Source organism: Balaenoptera physalus, assembly GCF_965194825.1.
Source record: "Balaenoptera physalus genome assembly, chromosome: 6".
Classification (NCBI taxonomy): Eukaryota; Metazoa; Chordata; class Mammalia; order Artiodactyla; family Balaenopteridae; genus Balaenoptera; species Balaenoptera physalus.
The window spans coordinates 41,224,074-41,240,652 of NC_138885.1; the positions used below are offsets into that span (position 1 = coordinate 41,224,074).

General features: G+C 33.5%; 1 pseudogene across 1 annotated transcript in view; it reads left to right on the forward strand.

Annotated features, from left to right (window-relative positions):
• Nucleotides 1–16,579, forward strand: part of LOC309662413 (small ribosomal subunit protein mS33 pseudogene) — a 30,086-nt pseudogene continuing 13,507 nt past the window's right edge. The window contains exon 1 of the transcript in view: nt 1–16,579. This exon is cut by the window's right edge and continues 13,507 nt beyond it. The product of the transcript in view is annotated as a small ribosomal subunit protein mS33 pseudogene (transcript).

Here is a 16,579-nt window from a genome sequence, read left to right on the forward strand (position 1 = left end):
CCTCCTGTCCCTTCCCTCTCCCCATCCCCTCTTTGTTCCTCCTTCTCCTCCATAGACCTCCTTCCCCTGCTTCCATTTATCGAATATGGACAGTATAATTTGTTCTTTGAACACATTCTCTCCCTCATGCACTTATTTTTAACTTTGCCTTTACAGTAGACAGAATTCCTTCTATTAAGAACAGGTGAGCCTTAAGCAGAGCATGGAGAATAGTGGGTCTGCTCTGGACAAGAGCTAGAACAAAATTTCTCCAGGGCAGGTAGGCAGATTAATGTGGTTGCTGAATAATTAATAGCTCAGGGCCCTCTTTTCTTTGAACATAGTTTTGACTTTCCTCCAGGAATTTGGGGTAAGGAACTCTTCCCCACCACTCTATGGAAACGATTTTTTCATATAAGTGAATGGTAAACAAATGTACTCCTTAATTTATTGGTTGTGGGTAAGTAAACAAAGACTCTCTCCAGTAGACTTTGATTCCTTTTTGTATGGATTTTGGTACTGTGGCAGAGGCATTCATTCTCCATCCTGGGCACAGTGGTGACTGAGATCAGTACTTAAATCTACATTGCTGGAAAAATAGACCACACATGTGAGAAACAAGTTACAGAACACTGTGCGAAACAACATGTCAACAAGTCAAAATCAATTTGGTACAGTACAAATTGAAGACAGAACTGCCCCTTACCTGTATTATTTACAACGAAATGGCTTTTTTGAATCAGAAGTATAGTTAGGGTTGCAATAGTTGCATTAGTTAAAGTTAACATCTATTTAAGGGAAGATAACGGAATTTGGCATCAGAAGCGCCATGTTCCAATCTTGTTTAGCTATGAAAATTTTGGTAAGTTAAATATTTCAACTTGATAATCTATGAGATAAAAGTAGTAACAGGGTAATACTGAAAAATAATTTAAATCTTGGGATCATGTGCAATATAATAGTTAATTTTTAAATATTGACTTAAGGAAAGATAACAAGTGCAGAGCAACTAAGGGTAATACCAAACCTTCATTCTTCTACACATATTTGGTTTATATTTAAAGTGTATTTTAATTTTGATGGCCTTTGAAACATAATATAGCATTGTGAAATTGATTTATACTATATATTTACCCAACTTGATGTCATATAGGAAAGTTTATCTAAAATGTGGGTAAATATTTGCTTTATTCAGTAAAGTAAGTTATAGCAATCAGGAATTAACTTTTTATAATAAAGAATCCTATCATGAAGCTTTTTATAAAATAGAGAAGACCACTGTTTATTTATTCCTTATATTTTATTTTTTTACTTTTATGGATCAAATTTTCTCCAAGTCATTGCAGAGTTAACATTGCAACACCTATAAACAGCTTCACAACAATAAAAAAGTAATTACCAATTGCCACAGAATAGTCTCTTGTTTTAAAGGAAATGGGTTAAGTAATTTTAAATAGCATTAAAAAATTGCCATGTATCATAACTCTTTCCAAAACCTCTGTTCACTTGGCTTCAAACTTTTCCAGAGAATATTTAGACATGGAGATAATGAATAAAACTGATGCCGTACAAGAAAAATCTAGTTAAAATCATTATTGAACATTGGGGGAGGGAAGTGCCTGAAAATCTTCAGATAATCATGTTTAAATGTAGCTAACAATCATTGTGCATTCAGTGTGAAGGTGGCATCCGTTCGATCTGTAACAGGGACAGTGCTATACTCTTAGTGGTAAATACCTTGATCAAGTGTCTTTCTTAAACATTTCAACTTCAAAGAGAAGCATATGTTACATGCAATTCGTATACCCAGCATCTTTTTTTCCTTTTTTCTTAATTTAAATATAGTTGATTTACAGTATTGTCCGTTTCAGTGTGCAGCATAGATAATTTTTACAGATTATATTCTATTATAGATTATTATAAGACCCTGAGTATAATTCCCTGTGCTATACAGTAAATACTTGTTGCTTATCTATTTTATGTATAGTAGTTTGTATCTGTTATTCCCATACCCGTAATTTGTCCCTCCCCCCGCCCTCTCCCCTTTGGTAACCATGTTTGTTTTCTATGTCTGTGAGTCTGTTTTTATTTTGTATATACATTCATTTGTATTATTTTTTGATTCCACTTATGAGTGATATCACAATATTTGTCTCCGACTTATTTCACTAAGCATAATCTTCTCTAGGTCCATCCACATTGCTGCAAATGGCAATATTTCATTCTCTTTTACGGCTAAGTAGTATTCCATTGTACACATATATATCACATCTTCTTATGCCAGTCATCTGTTGATGAGAACTTGGGTTGCTTCCGTGTCTTACTTGTTTTGTAAGTAGTGCTGCTATGAACGTTGAGGTGCATGTATCTATTTGAAATAGCGTTTTTGTTTTTTTGGGATTCTATACCCAGGATTGAAATTGCTGGATAAATGGTAGTTCTATTCTTAGTTTTTTAAGGAACCTCCATATTGTTTTCCATAGTGACTACACCAATTTACATTCCTACCAACAGTATAGAATTGTTCACTTTTCTTCACATCCTCTCCAGCATTTGTTATTTGTAGACTTTTTGATGATTGCCATTCTGACAGGTATGAAGAGATATCTCATTGTGATTTTGATTTGCACTTCTCTAATTAGCAATGTTGAACATCTTTTCATGTGTCTGTTAGCCATCTGTATGTCTTCTTTGGAAAAATATCTATTCAAATCTTCTGCCCATTTTTTGATTGGATTGTTTGTTATTTTGATATTGAGTTGTATAAGCTATTTGTAAATTTTGGATATTAACCCTTTGTTGGTCCCATTATTTGCAAATATTTTCTCCCATTCCTTAGCTTATCTTTTCCTTTCATCGATGGTTTCCTTTGCAGTGCAAAAGCTTTTAAGTTTGATAAGATCCCATTTGTCTATTTTTGCTTTTATTTTTTTGCCTTAGGAAAAAGATCTAAGAAAATATTGCTATGATTTATATCAAAGAGCATTTCACCAGTGTTCTCTTCTAGGAGTTTTATGGTGTCATGTCTTACATTTAGGTCTTTAAACCATTGAGTTTATTTTGTATATGGTGTGAGGAAATGTTCTAATTTCATTGTTTTACATGTAGCTATCCAGCTTTCCCAGCACCACTTGTTGAAGAGACTGTCTTTTCTCCATTGTATATTCGTGCCTCCTTTGTCATAGATTAATTGATCGTAGATGTGTGGGTTTAATTCTTGGCTTTCTATTCTGTTCCATTAATCTATGTGTCTCTATTTATGCCAATACCATGCTGTTTTGATTACTGTAGCTTTGTAATATAGGCTGAAGTCTGGGAGGGTTTACCTCCAGCTTTTTTCTTTTTTTCTCAGAATTGCTTTGGCAATTTGGGGTTTTTTGTGGTTCCATATAAATTTTAGGATTATTTGTTCTAGTTCCATGAAAAATGTCCTGGGTATTTTGATAGGAATTGCATTAAATCTGTAGATTGCTTTGGGTAGTATGGGGCATTTTAATAATAGTGATTCTTCCAATTCAAGAGTATGGGCTGTCTTTTCATTTCTTTGAATCATCTTCATTTCTTTTATCAATGTTCTATAGTTTTCACTGCATACTTTATTCCTAGGTATTTTTTGATGCAATTTTAAATGGGATTGTGGTTTTACTTTCTCTTTCTGATATGTTGCATTTCTTTACACTAAAAATTAAAATATTTCTGTATATTTAATCTTATATCCTGCAACATTGCTGAATTTATTTATTAGTTATAATAGATTTTGGGGTGGAGACTTTTGGGTTCTCTATATAAAGCATCATGTCATCTGCAAATAGTGAGAGTTTTACCTCTTTCCAATTTGAATACATTTTATTTCTTTTTCTGTCTGATTGCTGTGGCTAGGACTTCCAATACTACGTTAAATATAAGTGGTGAGAGTGGGCATCCTTGTCTTATTCCTGAATTTAGCAGGAAAGCTTTCAGCTTTTCACTGTTGAGTATTATGTTGGCTGTGGGTTTGTTGTAAATGACCTTTATTATGTTGAGATATGTTCCCTCTATACCCACTCTGATGAGAGTTTTATCATGAATGGATGTTGAATTTTGTCAAATGCTTTTTCTGCATCTATTGAGATGATCGTGGTTTTTGTCTTTCCTTTTCTCAATGTGGTGTACGCATTGAATGATCTGGATATGTTGAACCATACTTGTGAGCCTGGAATAAATCCAGCTTGATCTTGCTGTATGATTCTTTTTATGCATTGTTGGATTTGGTTTGGTTTTTTTTTTTTTTGAGGATTTTTGCATCAATATTTATCAAAGATTTTGGCCCATAATTTCTTTTTTGTAATGTCTTTGTCTTGTTTTGGTATCTGGGTAATGTTGGCCTCATAGAATGAATTTGGGAGTGCCCCCTCCTCTTCAAAGTTTTGGAATAGTTTGAGAAGGATAGGTATAATTTCTTTTTATATGTTTGGTATAATTCCCTAGTAAAGTCAAGTGTCTTTCTTGATAGTACAGTGTTTGAGGAAACTGGCATGGATTTTTTTTTAAGAGAACAAAACAGATATAAAGTTGTGCTTAAAAGGAATGGAGGTGTACCAAGGCCTTTATAATTATATACTGAGTTTGTATCCTCTACTGCATGGAAAGTATTTTGTAGTATTTCTTCTCAATAATATGATTTCCTTAGAAATTAGTTTGAAAGCCATAAAAAGGGCTTGTAATAGAGGAACCATGGGGATGTCATTTGTAATTAAGACATTCATGTTTATAATAACATATGTACTTTTAAAAGTTGCCAGGTGTTGAAGCTATTATGCATTGTAGACTATAATTTTCAGTAAGTTTTGGGAAAAAACATGATAAATCTTTTTTAAAAGTTTAATGAAATTAATAGTGGCCAGAGAAAAGTCAATCTGCTTAAAGCCTTATTGGGCTAATACTGAAAATGGGCTTATGTTTTCCATGAGATTAGTATTATCTGCACTATGTGGTGTCAAATTTTAAAAAAATTTTAAGATGTTTTACATATGTAGGATAAAATTGTGGTATAGTACAATATCTGGAAAGATTGTAACACACAATGAACAGGGAACATTTTAATCCGGAATGACTCACCTCCACTTTTATTGTAACCCGCTGAGCACTCCACCTGATCAGTGTTCTGGCCTTTAAGTTAGTTGCTAGGAAATTATAAGACCAAAATCAACTTTAACTCTGCTGCTGTTGTATCTGCTTTATTGTAACATGTTAACCAAACAGGGTCATTTGCTGCCTGCCTTTGAGGACCTCTGTCCAGAAGGGTCTTTTGCTAAGGCACTGAGATTCATTCCAAAGGGTCAGATGCTGAGCACTCAGACTGATGGCGTGAACCAGGTGTTTAAAATGGAGGCAGCTTGTGCAGTTGAGATCTTGAACACGATGGCTTTTTCTGTCAGCTGCCGTGATTGACTATGCTACTTGTTTAAGCTGTTCTTTCCCAGAAGGCTCCTTGAGGATTACTTTGTGGTCCTTATTGACACCTTTAAACTTTCAATAGCCATTATACTTACACTTTTCTTTTATCCTGTCATAACATTTTCCATCAGAATTATATTGATTTTTTTGTGAAAAATATAATAATCCTTATAGTGACTGAATTTTTCTATTTCTGCCAGAAAAAAAAAAAAGCTATTAAAACGCTTGCACATCTCCCTCAAACTGGTACTATGCATTTAAAATACTTTTGTAATAATAAATACCACACGGACATATGTATCCAGTAAAGGGTTTCCATTTTTATGACACTTGCTTCTCAAGAACAGACACATTCTTTAAAGAAAAAAAAAAAAGTTTCCAGCTCTGAATTGATTGACATTTGTTTACTTAACTCTCTCCTTTTGAAAGCCTGCACACCTATTTCAACCTTGAACAGTTTCCAACTGTGGTATACTGGAACATTTTTTCATTTATTAAGTTCAGTGTTGCCAACCCAAACAAAGTATAATCAGCGATGATCCGAGCAGACCAAGCTGTCTAGCACCATACAATGTATCTGCATACTAATTTCCAAATTCCCTCACATTTCCAGAGAACTAATGGGATCATTTTCATTCTGTTACAGCAACTCAACAGTTACTGAATCACCATCTGTGTTTTCGTTAACCTGAATCAGATATGAATTCTGTTATTGCAAGGTAGAGCAGCTTGTTTAATGATTCTTAATCTTTTCTTTAATTAAATCATGCAGCCAACCTGAAAAATCTATCTTAATGCAAATTAGGAGCGTTTTTGGCATTCGCTTACAGTAATGCACTAATAAGGTTAATTTATGAAGGTTCTCTTCCAGTCTGTACAGATGATATTTGTTCACTGCATATTTTTAGCATATTGTCCCTTTTTGTAATATTTTAAGTAATAAAAACATAGTTGTTTTTCACTTACACAAATGAGAGATACTGTAAGCAGCACTCTGTTAACCAAAACTAAGTACAAAAAATATAAAGAATTCTAGGTAAAAAGAGAATTCATTTTGTTGAATTTCAAATGCTAATTCTCTGGAAATAACTGTCTCTCTCTAACCATTTTCAGTTTCTTAGATATATGAGAGAGAGAACTGAATAATTAGATGAAGACTTCCCTTGAATATTTTTTATCCTTTTGGACATGAGTTAGTAATATAAAAACTAAATAAAATAGCATAAAATAATCCTATCAAAACTTATCAGTTACATACTTATTACCAGTTGCATTTTGATCATTTCAAAATACCTCATCTACATGATCTTTTCAATTAGGTATCATAATGAATATTTCATCTAATGCTAAATTCAGTATAAACACACAATCATGGAGCTGGAATAGGTTATAAGAAGTAGTTCAGGATAAAAAGAAATAGCAGCTTGTAAGAACAGTAGGATTAAAAGTTAATAAATGAAAGAATAATACTAACCTTACCATTCTAATATTTACCAACAGGGTTTTCTTCATGATAGAGTTAGACGCTGTATTTACTAGTCCCTTCTAAATCTAGATTTAGCACTTGACTAAAGAACCACGAAGATGGTTAATTAATGTAGAATAAAAATCATCTGCATAAGTTTGTTATGGTAAGCATACGAATTTGAGAGCCACATACGTGCTAAGCATGTAATGATGTGAATATAAACAAGACATAGCTGTCCTCAAAAATCTTTAAAATGTATTGGAAGGATTATTAACTTTGCACTCATAAGGTTTTCTAATGTGATTTCAAGTGGGTGTCAGTATTTCCTGAAGCAATTGTTATCTTCCTTGCATGGTTTGGCCAATTAGCATGATTGTGCTCTAGTTAGATGGTCATTCACTAAGAATGCACTAAACTTTTGAAAGATTATGAATAACTTCTATCCCATATTACACTTTGAAATGTCCTACAGTAGGATGCATTTAACTGATGAAATGAAAACTATATAACATGTTTTTTGTTTTGACCTCATCATCTATCTCCATGCTATTTAGACTCAATTCCTAAATGGTTGTCTGATTATATTTTTATATTACAACCTGTTTCTTTAGAACATAATTGGGTATAGGTTATTTCCAAAACAAAATTTCCTTATTTGTTACTTAGGTGGAAAATTAAGGTTTAAGTTTTTTTTAAAAAATACCTTTTAGGTGATTTCATTTTGGAATTCTGTAGTATGAGTATGTCATCCATCCCCCAAAGCGCTGGGGCATAGTGTAAGTAAAAGATGAGTGCTATGGCCTTAACAAAAGTAATAAATTGTAGAATATATTGCTTTGGTTATGACCAGGCCCCTAAGCTTACCTCCTTTCTCTATAGTATAAATATATGCAAATCTTGACCTGTGGCTTTATATCTCCTAGACTTTGAAAAGATAAAAACAAGCTGATTAATGAGGTAACAAATATATTATTACCTTTAACTTCCAAAGTCCATTATGGCTGTTGACTATACTTATTATACCTCTAGGTAAAATTCAGTCCAGAGGGAACTGGACCCAACAGAAAGCATCAGTCATTTAGAGAATAATTATATAGCTTAATTATAATTAGAAGCAAAGCAAGACACTGGTGTTCAATTGCCACGAGCAAGTGGGATAAAGTATTTGAAATGCTTTGGGTCAGAGATTAGAAGATACATTAAAGATGTTCTTTGGCATGAGTGAGATCCTCATGTTTGAAACCAGATGACACAGAAATAGTTTTATCTAACAAATTGGTAACTTACATTGCCTTTTTATTTCTTTGAGGCAGAATCTATAAAATACTGAATTATTACCTTACAGCAAACTGCTATTTTAAGAATTTTAAACTAATATTGACTGCTGTCAGATCAGTTTCTAGATTCATTGACTTAAGAAGTAAATATAAACTGAGGTGAAAGCAAGGTCAGCTCAATATTTATCTTGCGAATCAATAGCTTTTGATACTAACAAAAAATGAAGCTCAATAAATGTATGTAGTTGATACGAAGAGAAAAACGTCTGATCAAAAAGTTTGTAATTTTGAAATTTCCTAAGCAAATTTGACTTGCCAGTTTTAAATATTATGGGATCTTATTATACTGTGAGGGTATATGGAAGAAAATAATTCTGCATAGTCGCCGTGAGAACCTAAGTTCTGTAATAGACAATGGCAATGTTCCTGTCTCCGTAAGACACATGTTTTTCAATCATACAATATCAAAGTATTTTCTTCATTTTAGCTTTTATTTATCTGCCTCAGAGAGAAAGAAACAAATGAGAGAATGTTTGATGCTGAAGAGAAACTTTTTTCAATTTTTGACCCAACATCACTTGAAATGTGATTCCTAAGCATGAACTATAATTGCTTGGTTTACTAGTATCTTCTTCATCTTTATAGCTCCCGTGTGCTCCAAGGTACCAGTCTGTCTTAGTTCATTCAGGCTGCTATAACAAAGTATCATAGACTGGGTAGCTTATAAAGAACAGAAACTTATTTCTCATGGTTCTGGAGGATAGAAATCTGAGGTCAGGGTGCCAGCATGGTTGGGTGAGGGCCGTTTTCCGGTTTGTAGACTTCTCATTGAATCCTCACAGGGTGGAAGTGGGCAGGGGAGCTCTCTATGGTCTCCTTTATAAGGACATCAATCTCATGACCTAATCACCCCCAAAGCTTCCCATTGACTAATATCATCACATTGTGCATTAGGATTTCAACATACAAATTTTGGGGGAACATAAACATTCAGAATGTAGCACTTGCATACTGTAACACAAAATATATTTTTAAATTTTTTATTTTTATACAATTTTAAAGATTACTTTCCATTTACAGTTATTAAAAAATATTGGCTATATTCCCTGTGTTATACAGTACATTCTTGAGCCTATCTTATACCCAAGAGTTTGTATCTCCCACTCCCCACTTGCCCCTGCCACTAGTAATCACTAGTTTTTTCTTATATCTGTGCATCTGCTTTTTTTGTTATATTCACCAGTTTGTTGTATTTTTTAGAATCCACATATAAATGATACGATACAGTATTTGTCCTTCTCTTTCTGAATTATTTCACTTAGCATAATGCCCTCCAAATCCATCCATGTTGCTGCAAATTGCAAAATTTCGTTCTTCATTTATGCTGAGTAGTATTCCATTGTGTGTGTGTGTGATATATATATACACACACACACATATATATATATAGATCACATCTCCTTTATTCATTCATCTGTTGATGGACACTTGGGTTGTTTCCATATCTTGGCAATTGTAAGTAATGCTGCTATGAGCACTGGGGTGCATTTATCTTTTCAAATTGGTGTTTTTGTTTTTTTTCAGATATATACCCAGGAGTGGAATTGCTGAGTCATGTGTTAGTTCTATTTTTAGTTTTTTGAGAAACTTTCATACTGTTTTCCACAGTGGCTGCACCAATTTACATTCCCACCAACAGTGTACAAGTGTTCTCTTTTCTCCACGTACTTGCCAACATTTGTTATTTGGGTTGTTTTTGATGATAGTCATTCTGACAGGTGTGAGTTGGTATCTCACTGTGGATTTCATTTGCATGTCCTTGATGATTAGTGATGTTGAGCAATCTTTTCATGTGCCTGTCGGCCATCTGCATTTCCACTTTGGAAACAATGTCTATTCATTTCTATTTTTAATTGGGTTTCTTCTTTCAATATTGAGTTATATGAGCTGTTTACACATTTTGGGTATCAACACCTTGTTTGTTGCATCATTTAGAAATATTTTCTCCCATTTGGTATGTTGTCTTTTCAGTTTTATTGATGGTTTCCTTTGCTGTGCAAAAGCTTTTATTTTTTTTATCATCTATTTTTTATATTTTAATTTTATTAGAGTATAGTTGATTTACAATGTTGTGTTAGTTTCAGGTGTACAGCAAAGTGACTCAGTTTTACATATACATATATTCATTCTTTTATAGATTCTTTTCTCATATAGGTTATCACAGAATATTGAGTATAGTTCCCTGTGCTACACAGTAGGTCCTTGTTGGTTATCTATCTTACATGTAGTAGTGTGTGTTTATTCATCCCAAGCTCCTGATTTATCCTTCCCCCATACCACATTTCCCCTTTGGTAACCATAAGTTTGTTTTCAATATCTGTAAGTCTGTTTCTATTTTGTAAATAAGTTCATTTGTGTATTTTTTTAAATTAGATTCCACATATGAGTGATATTATATTTATCTTTCTTTCTGACTGACTTCACTTCGTATGATAATCTCTTGGTTCATCCATGTTGCTGCAAATGGCATTATTTCATTCTTTTTTTATGGCTGAGTAATATTCCATTGTATATATGTACCACAACTTTTTTATCCATTCCTCTGTTGATTGACATTTAGGTTGCTTCCATGTCTTGGTTATTGTAAATAGTGCTACAATGAACATTGGGGTGTGTGTTATCTTTTTGGATTACAGTTTTCTCCAGATATATGCCCAGGAGTGGGATTGCTGTATCATATGGTAGCTCTATTTTTAGTTTTTTAAGGAACCTCCATACTGTCACTGTCCTCCATAGTGGTTTTACCAATTTACATTCCCACCAACAGTGTAGGAGGGTTCCCTTTTCTTCACACCCTCTCCAGCATTTATTGTTGGTAGGCTTTTTGATGATGGCCATTCTGATTGGTGTGAGGAGATACCTCACTGTAGTTTTCATTTGCATTTCTCTGATAATTAGTGACTTTGATCATCTTTTCATGTGTCTGTTGGCCATCTGGATATCTCCTTTGGAGAAGTGTCTATTTAGGTCTTCTGCCCATTTTTTGATTAGGTTGTTTTTTTGACATACTGCTGCATGAACTGTTTGTACATTTGGGAGATTAATCCCTTGTCTGTTGCTTCATCTGCAGATATTTTCTCCCATTCTGTTGTTTGCCTTTTTGCTTTGTTTATGGTTTCCTTCACTGTGCAGAAGTTTTTAAGTTTCATTAGGTCCCATTTGTTTATTTTTGTTTTTATTTTGATTACTCTAGGAGATGCATCAGAAAAGATATTGCTGTGATTTATGTCAAAGAGTGTTCTTCCTATGTTTTCGTCTAAGAGTTTTATGGTGTCCAGTCTTACATTTAGTTCTTTGATCCATTTTTAGTTTATTTTTATGTATGATGTTAGAGAATATTCTATTTTTATTTTTTTACATGTAGCTGTCCAGTTTTCCCAGCACCACTTATTGCAGAGACTGTCTTTTTTCCATTGTATATTCTTGCCTCCTTGTCATAAATTAATTGACCATAAGTGCATGAGTTTATTTCTGGGCTTTCTATCCTGTTCCATTGATCTGTATTTCTGTTTTTGTGCCAGTACCATACTTTTTGATTACAGTAGCTTTGTAGTATAGTCTGAAGTCAGAGAGTCTGATTCCTCCCTCTCCATTTACTTTCTCAGGATTGCTTTGGCTATTCAGGGTCTTTTGTGTTTCAATATAAATTTTAAAGTTTTTTATTCTAGTTCTGTGAAAATCGCCATTGGTAACTTGTTAGGGAGTGCATTGAATCTGTAGATTGCCTTGGGTAGTGTAGTCATTTTAACAATATTGATTCTTCCAATCCAAGAACATGGTGTATCCTTCCACCTGTTTGTGTTATCTTTGATTTCTTTCATCAGTGTCAGGGTACAGTCCTTTTGTCTCCTTAGGTAGGTTTATTCCTAGGTATTTTATGCTTTTTGATGCAGTGGTAGATGAGATTGTTTCCTTAATTTCTCTTTCTGATCTTTTGTTGTTAGTGTAGAAATGAAACAGATTTCTGTGTATTAATTTTGTATCCTGTAACTTCACAAAATTCATTGATGAACTAGTAGTTTTCTGGTAGCATCTTAAAGATTTTCTGTGTATGGTATGTTATCTGCAAATAGTAACAGTTTTACTTCTTCTTTTCCAATTTGGATTTCTTTTATTTCTTTTTCTTCTCTGATTACTGTGGCTAGGACTTCCAAAACTATGTTGAATAAAAGTGGTGACAATGGATATCCTTTTCTTTTTCCTGGTCTTAGAGGGAATGCTTTCAGCTTTTCACCATTGAGAATGATGTTAGCTGTAGGTTTGTCATATATGACCTTTATTATATTGAGGTAGGTTTCCTCTATTCCCACTTTCTGGAGAGCTTTTATCATAAAATAGTGCTGAATTTTGTCAAAAGCTTTTTCTGCATCTATTGAGATGATCATATGATTTTTATTCTTCTGTTTGTTAATGTGGTGTTTCACACTGATTGATTTGTGGATACTGAAGAATCCTTGCATCCCTGGGATAAATCCCACTTGATCATGGTGTATGATCCTTTTAATGTATTGTTGGAGTTGGTTTGCTAGTATTTTGTTGAGGATATTTGCGTCTATGTTCACCTGTGATATTGGCCAGTAATTTTAACTTTAACAAGGACCCATTTATTTTTCTTTTATTTCCTTTACTTTAGGAGACAGATCCCAAAAAATATTGCTACAATTTATGGCAAAGAGTGTTCTGCCTATGTTTTTCTCTAGTTTTATAGTATCTTCACTAATGTTTAATTAGTGAGCAGATCTATTATTCCCCCATAATTCCTGACTTCAGATTCTTGAGACTTCTCAATCCCTCAGATCAGTTTGATATAATAAAAAGGTGGTCCAGTATCTACTGAAGGCCACATATGGGTAAGGAAATATAAATGAAGAATTCACAAAACCTATGCTCTCTGCCCTGCAGGTTCTTGCTTCATCAAATGTGGAATGGCAGAGCATACTAGACATTGAAGAATATTTAGAAAGCATGTGCAGTTAATTAGGGATTGTTAAATTACAAAAATATGTGCATAAGGCCCAGAGATATGAAGTATGGTCACATCAGGGGAGACTGTTGGGGCCCTAAATAAAATGAATTACTGAGTAGGGCATAGACCTATATTCCAATATGTGTAAAATGAACAAATAAAACCCAAGAGAACAGAGAAGAGATCAATGAGGCATTCATTATCTTTGTCAGAACATTTTATTAAATGAATATTTTGATTAGAAAGTTATCACAGAAAAATTCTTGCAGACAAATCTCCAAAATCTTACTTACAAAGTCAAAGCTGGAATATGACCTTCATTATTACAGATTGTCATGTTTTTTTCCCAGCCAACGGAAAATTTGTCTTTGTCTCAAACTTAGTGTCCTAATAACTAAGCTCTTCTCTTTACACATATTTCTTTAAGCATTTGGAAGACAAAGAGTATGACTTATATAATGATTATTTCACCTTCAGTGCCAAGGAAAATAGTCTGCACATAGTCGATCCTTATTCAACAAATGTTGTTGGTCAAATCAAGCTTCAATGAAAAATTTCATTTTTGTAAAACATCAGTACTGTCTTCAACTAGAATTGGCTGTTAATGGATTCCCTGGCAAAATGTTCCATTACCTAGATGTCCATGAAAAAAGATGCTGCATTTCTTAAGGTAAAAATCAAATGAGTTTAACCATCTTTTGTGTTCCCATGGCATTTTACATATGACTCCAATATAACATACATCACAGTTTAAAGAAATGTTTATCCACTTGCTATACTAGATTATGTTCTTCTCAAGAGAATGGACTATATTTTCTTTTCTTGGCATCTATGGAAGGAGCTGTGTTAGATCCTATATATCGGTGACTCAATAGTTGTTGAATTAGAATCCTTAAATAGAAAATTGTGATAAATGAGTTATTATAATGAAACAAGTTCTACCAAATGAGGAGGAAAAACTTTTTGGACTGCTTCTCTTTGCTGTGAAGACACCTACTTAATTTGTCAAAAGTAGGAGGAAAGGATAGAAGACTGTAAATTCCTCTGTTTTTAATATGTCCTCTTATTTTGTTCTGATTAGCAGATTTATCAGGGTCTTTTGCACATAGCCTGTAAACCTGTGAGAATTTGTTTATGTACTTGAAAGTAAATCAGCTAAGTGAAAAACTCTATATTTTAGTGTGAATGCTAGTAGTGTCTTTGACGTACATGCTTATTTGAATAATCCAAACATAAACTAATGGGGTTTAAATGTATTTTTAAAAAGAACATAGCAAAGAAGACACTGGTAAGTGTCAGCAGGTAGGGAGGGAGGACCAGGAAGAAGACAACCATTTCAAGGTATAGAAGGTGATTGTTAACTTGACAGCCAGTTCTAATCTACAACATCGAAATGCTTATTTGAAACTTGGGAGCTATGCTTTACTGAGACAAGGATTGTGTGTTTCTCAAAGTGTGATCGATCTATGGGTAGGGTGACCATATTATCATCCAAACCCAAACACTTTCAAGAGTTAAAGGGGGCGCTCTTAATAATATGTTTACTGCTAGTATTAAGAACAATGCTGGGGTAATCTAGTCCAGTTGGGGTAGATCATCACCCTGAGTGGACCACTTATATCGGAATTATCTAGGGCCTTATGTGAATTCTGGGCTGTAGTCTTTTGCTCTATACCACAAATGCCTCCTGTTGACTCTCCCTTCCCCCACAAAAATGTGGGAATGAAACAGGTGGGATTTTAATAAACTGTGTTATCACTCCCAATCCTAGGATCCCCAAAACAATAACTATACATTAGAAAGAGACAGCGTTTCTCTCCTTAAAAAAATGAGGAAAAATATAAAGAATCTTGAAAGCAAGTATTTTAAAAATCACATTTTTAACTGAAAATATTTTAAGATCACAATATTTTAACTTAAAATACATTCAAATAGATTCACAAAAAATCCTTTTCTCAGAAAATATATAATTATTCTCAGAGAAAAAGTTTCAAACTCTATTGTATCCATCACTCACTACAGTGAATTCTAGCCTGTAAAAGGCAGAGCACAACATCGACCAGAACCCAAGAAATCATTTATATTCAACTTTTCCAAAACATGACACTTTTATTGTGCTTTTTTCTAAAGAATGCTTATCTGCCAAGAAATGAGCAAGGGCAGGAACAACCAACTATAACAAGAGAAAGGTTGTTTTTTCAGCATCACTTGTGATATATGCAGATTTATATATTTAAAATTAAAACATTAAAATTATAGCTTAAATGTTTAAATATTATTTGACCTAAAATAAAAGAAATAAATTTACCAGTTGTAGTTTCTCAAAGCTGAAAGGACTCCTCATCTAGAACAAAAAAGGCACCATTTGTTTGATATCATTTTGATGAATTATTAATCTTATCACAGCTAAGATGACAGCTAATATTAGAACATTGAATTATTAATTTTCAAATGTGCAATAAAAAAGCAGAATAAACATAAACTGAGATGTGTTTTACATATGGGTTACATTGCTTATATATCCTATTTAAGAAAAATACCAAAGGAAACAGAAGGAATTAAAAATCTTGTCAACACTTCTGATGAATTCTTTTACTCAGTACTTTCTATGCCACTTTAAATGTAAAACACAAATAACATTATGTATTGTCTGATAATGTGATTACTGAACACTAAAGTTATACATTATCCATACTGCAAATCATCTTTGTGTAGTTCCAAGCAGGATAGTTAAATTACAAAGTGCTAATAAGAGTGAGGAACATCTGTGGTCTTAAAGAATTCACCTCTAATCCTTCCTGGATTATTTTATTGAGAGATGAAAACTATTTCTTCAGAATAGCTTCCAGTCATTTTTTTTAGCCATTATGTTTTTGTCATAACAATTATTCCTGTTATTTCATAAACAAAACTCAGAGAAGTCCCAGTTTTCCTCAACTGTATATAGTTGGTGAAGTTTCAGTCCAATAATGAGTATAGTATCTAAACAGCTCTATCACACTAGGGGCCAATGGTGTGTCCTTCAGATGTCTTCTCATAAACACCCACTGAACTCTGGAGCCTTCAAAGCCTTAACAAACACTCGACTCCTGAATAAGAAAGTGTTTCCAGGTGTTGGTATCATACATACTCCAGCAGTGTATAATGGAACCACTGCTCAGAACAAAGGGACAGTTACAGGAGATGGAGGAGGGGCTGTAGACTGATGGATATTTTTAGGACATGATTCCCTGTCAGAAGAAAGAAACCAGTTGTTCATCCCAGAGTTAACAAGGATTAAATCTGGATAAAGGATAAATTTACATCCATTAAAATAATTTTTTTAAATTATGCTATTTACTGTTTAGGCACATGGAACAGGGAGTACAAAAAGGAAGATGGAGTTCCACAATA